Source organism: Mustela putorius, unplaced genomic scaffold (genome assembly GCF_011764305.1).
Source record: "Mustela putorius furo isolate JIRA1106 unplaced genomic scaffold, ASM1176430v1.1 tig00000765_pilon_pilon_pilon, whole genome shotgun sequence".
Classification (NCBI taxonomy): Eukaryota; Metazoa; Chordata; class Mammalia; order Carnivora; family Mustelidae; genus Mustela; species Mustela putorius.
The window spans coordinates 2,339,891-2,345,850 of record NW_025421470.1 but is presented as its reverse complement, the minus strand read 5'-3'; the positions used below and the strand labels follow the sequence as shown (position 1 = coordinate 2,345,850).

The following is a 5,960-nucleotide window of genomic DNA, read 5'->3' as shown; positions in this document are numbered from 1 at the left end:
GTGCTCCCGCCCTGATTCACCCACACCTTCACGAGTAAGTCCGCAGGCGGTCTCCGGGAGCACCAGGCTCCTGCCTGCCAGAGAGGCACAGGAGGGCCGGACCGGACATGGGAATCGCTTGGTGTCCAAAAAGCCTCACGCTTCACCCCGAACCCACTGTGGACTCTCCCAAGCCCCTTCACCGGCTCCCAAGGCCCTCCTGGTGGACGACTATGTGTGGCTGCCGTGGTTTACAGTGACGCGGGCGCATGCACCGTGCTGGGGGCAGGGAGGGGACAGGTCGAGCTAGGTGGGCCCAGCTGCTTCCTCCTGGAGGCTCTGGGGAGAATCTACCCTCTGCCGTTTCCAGCTTCCAGACGGGCCTGCACTCCTGGCGCGTGCCCCCCATATCACAGCCCGCAGTATGGCCCCTCTAGTCTGACTCAGACCCCTGCCTCCTCTTCTAAGGACTCTGAGGTGACATCGGGCCCCCCAGAGAGCCTGGGGTCACCGCTTCAACTCAAGACCCTTAGCTTAATCACACCTGGAACGTCCCCTTGCCAAGTAAGTTAACATCCACAGGTTCGGGCCCATCCTCGGCGGGACCCAGGTCAACCCTCCACGTCCTATGAAAGAGACAGGGGCGAGGTTACCTGGGTCTTCACCCAGTCACCCGTCTCTCTGAGGCTCTGCACGGAAGGTCTAGCAGAAGACTGCTCACAGCTGGGAAACCTCTGCCACCGAGAGGATTCCTGGTGCTGGCTACCTCTGGTGGGTGGGAAGACCTGCCTCGAGTCCAGGCCCCACCCTGGAGCTTTCCAGACTGGGTTCCGGGTTCCTGGAGAAGAGCCTAGGCCCCACCCTTGAGCTACGGGAGTCCGAAGGGGGTGCCGTCCCGGGCTGGCAGGTCAGACAGGAAAAGGGACAGGGCAGGGAGAGAAGATGGGGTGGGGGGTGGCTGGGCTGCCCGCTGGGCTTCCAAGTCTCCCTTCTCCCATCTGCTCCAACCGGTCAAAGTCCATCTCCCAGGGGGACGGACACCCTGGGCTCTGGAGGCGCGGGTCCCACGGCTTTGGACGCTGCCAGAGCTGACACAGCGGAGGCCAGGGTGGGTCAGGATGGACAGGAGGGAGGCCCAGGGCCTGCAGAGGTGAGCGGGATACGGTACAGTGGCAGGAAGCCCTGAACCAGGTGAGGGTCCTGCTCCTCCATCTCCTGGTCACTTGTCAACCACCTCCCAGGTGTCAGCCACTGGCAACTCTGCTTGTGGTCACCGTGCAGTGGGAGCTGCAAGGCCGTGTGCCTGTGCGGTCCCGAGAGGTCACCAGTCCCCGCACAGGGGCTGCACCCACCTCGCGGGGTGGTGGGTGAGGCTGTCCACAAGCTTCTGGACGTTTCTCAGGGGAGCGGGACAGAGGCACCCTGAGCCCGGTTCCACTTCACTCTTCTCTCCTGAAGACGGTCACATGGAGGGTGCCTGGGGGCTCAGGTGTGAAGCCTCTGTCTTCAGCTCGGGTCATGATCCCGGGATCCTGGGATCGAGCCCCACACGGGGCTCCCTGCTCAGTGGGAAGCCTGCTGCTGTCTTTCTCTCTCCTTTTGTGGGCTGGTTCGCTCGCTCGCTCTCAAATAAATCTTAAAAAAAAAACCAAAAAAACTGCTACATGGATATTCTAATTGTTGTGATTGTGTTCCGGTCTTTGATTATTTTACAATAGGATTTTTCATCCCTTTCTCCTCACTTTTTTTTTTTTTTTTTTTTTAAATTATTTGACAGAGATCACAAGTAGGCAGAGAGGCAGGCGGGGGTGGGGGGGCAGCAGGCTCCCCGCTGAGCAGAGAGCCCGATGCCGGACTCGATCCCAGGACCCTGAGATCATGACCCGAGCCAAAGGCAGAAGCTTAACCCACTGAGCCACCCAGGCGCCCCCTTTTCTCCCCACTTTTAAGAGTTCTTTATGCATTAGCAGTATTACCCCTTAATAGGTTACAAATCTATTCTCCAAGTTTGAATTGGAGTCCTAGATTAAAAGCCCGTGTCCAGACCCGACTGTAGAGGAATTCACGCGCTCCCCTAGAATTCTCCTTGTCCAGCCCTGTCTGCTCGAGCCACGTGCCTGCTTTCGCAAGGACAGAAAACATGTGAATTCCACTTCCAAGCAGCTCAGGGAGAGTCTCCTAGACACCCACCTGGTGGCGACAGGCAAGCGGCACCAAGGACTGTGTCCACTGCCCAAGTGACATCCGTTACTGGCTCCTCTATCTCTAGGCCAGCGTGCATCTGATCTAAGTCAGCTGACGGTGGTTTCCGCCGGCACTGTGTCCGGGGCGCAGTTAGGTACCTCTGAGCTGGTGAGGAATCCAGGGGCCCCTGGAGGGGCAGAACTAGGCCTGGCTGAGTGTGCTGACCTGTGCAGCCCGGCGGGGTGCAAGGTCAGGCTTCGGCAAAAGTGACATTCAGCAAGAATTCTGGGCGAGGAGAGGAAGCTCCGGGGCAGCTGGGACCTGCTGGCCCAGGGGGCTCGTTCCCACCTGGGGAAGCTGAGCGCGGGGTCTGTGACGCTCAGCCGTGGGCCAGGTCCCTTTCGTGGGCTTCTTGGTCCTGGAGCACTCCCAGGGGTGATGGAGGGGAGCTCAGTGAGGGGCTGTGGTTGGGGGGGCATCACCAGCCTGGCACAAAGGGCTACCTGGTGGGTGAGGGGCACAACTGGAGGAAAGTCCTGTCGTAGGGAGACATGGACAGGAGCCCCATGCTGGTCCCCACAGTGAGGGGCCAGGGGCCAGCTGGAGGAGCTCCAGCCCAGCACGTCGAGTACCGCCCCAAGCTGAGTTACAAAATACGCTCAATCTTTATTTCAGGGCAAAATGGCTTGATGGCCGAGAATAAGAGCCTGTTAGGGAAGCTTCCCATTCTTCCAGATCCAGGACAGACAGAGACTAGGACACACGGCTCACTTTAGGGCTTTCTTCTTAAAAGCGTTGGAGCTGTCTGCCCACTCTGCAACCCTCCAAGATCCAGACCCCAGAGGCCCCCCCACACCACAGACACAAAGAGGTTTGGGAATCTGAGACCAAGCTGAACCCTCAAGGATGATTTTCTGCCACGACCTGAGCCACACAAGACACCACACCCTCCCTTCTTATCCCAGACATGGTCATGCTGTGGCCTTCATTTACGAAACACGGACAGAGAGCCTACCGAGCACAGGACCGATGTCCCTGACGGCAGGGACCCTCTGGAGGACCCGAGACGTGCTGCGGCCCAGGGCTTGGCACACTGAGCTCAGAGCAGGAGCTCGAGAGACTCTGCAGCTGGCCCGGGGCTCAGCGAGGCCAACTAACAGTCCTGCACACCCACCTGCGTTACCCGGAAGGTTACCGCCTCTTGCACACACATCTGTGTTTCCGCGAGAGCGGAAGGCAGCGTGTGAACGTGTCCAGGTGCCCTAGAGCTAATGTTCTGGATCCAGATCTACCCAAATCCTTTCATTTTATGGGGGACTGCATGGAGTTGAGGCATGAGTGTGGGAGCTGTGGTTCGAACACGGTCTCCCCGAATCCTGAGTCCTCTGCCCACTTGCTGTGATCTTGGGTAACCACCCTTGGGCTCGGCTCTGCAGCAGGAAGGGGTGTCCAGCGAGCTCCAGCTGGCGTGTGACCCAGGAGGGGCTCCCTGTGTCACAGCAGGCTTGGGGCTAGCGAACGACCACAGAAACACGTCCCTTCACCGCTCGATGCTCCTGTATAGGATTATGGTTTCAGCTCCAAGAAAACACCCCAACAAGGGAGTAAATTCATGAAGATTTAAAAATATGTATTTAAAGAGAATATAAGCCATCTTTGAAAGTAATTAAGATCAGTGACAGTGTTCTGTCTCTCCCACCAAAAGGCAGGAAGAGACAAAGGCAGGGACACAAGAGAGGTGCATGATACTCCCCCCCCCCTGCCCCCCAAGTGGCCCCATGGAGAAACGACATTTGCTTTTGATCCCAGATGTGTTCACAGCGGACAGAAACACATGGACGGGCCCCACTTGGCGTGGGAGCTAGAAATACGCCAGCTCGTCATGCTTGGCCTTGTTGGTCTGATAGCTGGACAAGGCCAAGGGCTTGTTTTCGTGCGGGAGACTCTGAAATACTCGAAGGTGCACAAACTCCTCATCGTCAACTTGAACCTGGAGAGACGGGAGTGGGGGGTAGATAAGTGAGGGACAGCCAGGACCTGTGGCCCCACGTGTCCCTGCTGGGCCAGCCTGCCTAAGGCCCTGGACAGGGTAGGGGGACAGATCCCTTCAGGTCATCAGCTTCCCGGGTCCCAGCCTCCCGGCCACCCACCCCAGGGGGTGACACTCACCTTGATGAAGTAGTTCCTGCCAGCGACCACTTGGCTCCTGAACTCCACGGCCTTAAAGGTAGTGAACTTCTTGTTTTCCCGCTCTTCCAGCTGGGCCTTCACCTTGGGGAGGGCACAGAACCGGGAGCCCTAGTGGCTTCCTCCCTGCAAGGGGCTCAGCCCGCTTACTTCTCACGAGACGCTACACACTGATTGCTGTGCCGCCCTGTAACCCGATGTTCCTTACAGCGGGGGGACACATTCAACTCTTAGCTCCCCCTAAGGGGCAGAAAACAATTCCCGGAGCCCCCTTTTCCTGCAAGTGCCATGCCCGGTCTGCACGGAATGGACTCTGCAGACAGCTCACAAAACTGGCGGCGGGGTTGGGGGGCGGGTAGCGACACCCACAGAAGGGTCCACCTCCCCTTCTGCTTGTGGACTGGAGGCAGGAGAGCCCTGGGCTGCTGGCCAGGGTGGTAACAGGTGATGCCGCTACGTGGCTGGCCAGGCACGCCCCTGCCTGTAGAAGGGCAGCTCGGACACTCGTGCCCACAGGGAGCAAGAGCCCCCAGGCCAGGTAGCAGCCCTCAGGGGACTGGGGGGGGGGCGCAAGACAGGACTGGCCGGCGCTCCTCATCGGGGCAGGTACACAACGTCTTGGGAAGCGCGGTCAGTCCCCCTAAGGAGCCAGCAGGGACGTGCAGGAGGGGGGCGCGGCCTCTCTCCTCGTGGCGGCCCGTCAGCAGCTGCGCTGGCCGCCGCAGTTCCCCGGGCAGCAACCCCACTGCCGCCGGTCACTTCCCAGCGCCCCACTCCAGATTAGGGCCCGCGGCCTGACACACGTCCAGCACTCCGCGGGCGAGGGAGGACTTCCTCCGTCCGGGAAAAGCAGGAGCGGCGAGGCAGGGCAGGGCCCTCCGGCGCGGGCGGCCGGGGGAGAGCGCGGAGCCGCGGCCCGGGCGGGGTCGCCCCGCAGTCGCTGCAAATTCCCCATTTTCCCGGGTCCCGTGGGGCTGAGTCACCGCCCTCCTCGGCGGCCGGACGCGGAGGCCCCTGAGCCCGGCCGGGGCGCCCGGGGAGGGGGCGTCCGCCAGCAGTCCCGGGCCATCTCCGCGCGCTGGGCGCCCCCTCCGCGCCCCCGCGGCGCCCCCCACCTGCCGCTCTCGGAGGCGACCCCGGGCGGGCACCGCGGACCCCGCAGCCCCGGCCGGAGCCCCGCGCGCTCCCGCCTACCTGGTCGGCGATGGCCTGGGTCTCGGCCGTGGCGGGCTGCGAGGCGGTGGGCGCCCCGCACATCATGCTGGCGGCGGACGGAAGCCGAGCGGGACGCGGGCAGGCGCTGCGGGCGGGACAGCGACCCGCGCCCAGGTGTCGGCTCAGCTAAAGAAGGCGGACGTCACGTGGCCCGGGGGCGGGGACTGGGGCGGAGCCGGAGGCGGGGCGGGGACTGGGGCGGAGCCGGAGGCGGGGCGATGGCCGGAGTGATTGGGGCGTGGGCGGGGAAGTGGGCGGGGTCGGAGCCACGGCCGAGGGCTGGCGGCGGTGCGCAGGCGCGAAGGACCGTAGCAGTCGTCTCCCTTGGGCGCTCACCGAGCGGGGGACCACGGGGACCCTCACTCTCCGCACCGTGTGGGGACCAGTGGTCGCGT

General features: G+C 62.1%; 1 long non-coding RNA gene across 1 annotated transcript; it reads right to left on the bottom strand.

The window, feature by feature from the left end:
- Nucleotides 1-3,768: 3,768 nt before the first annotated feature.
- CSTB lies at nucleotides 3,769-5,718 on the bottom strand. Its single transcript, XR_006607914.1, has 3 exons — nucleotides 5,545-5,718; nucleotides 4,333-4,434; nucleotides 3,769-4,153 (listed from the first exon to the last, which is right to left on the bottom strand). It is a non-coding gene; the product is annotated as a cystatin B (long non-coding RNA).
- Between the last annotated feature and the right edge of the window lie 242 nt (nucleotides 5,719-5,960).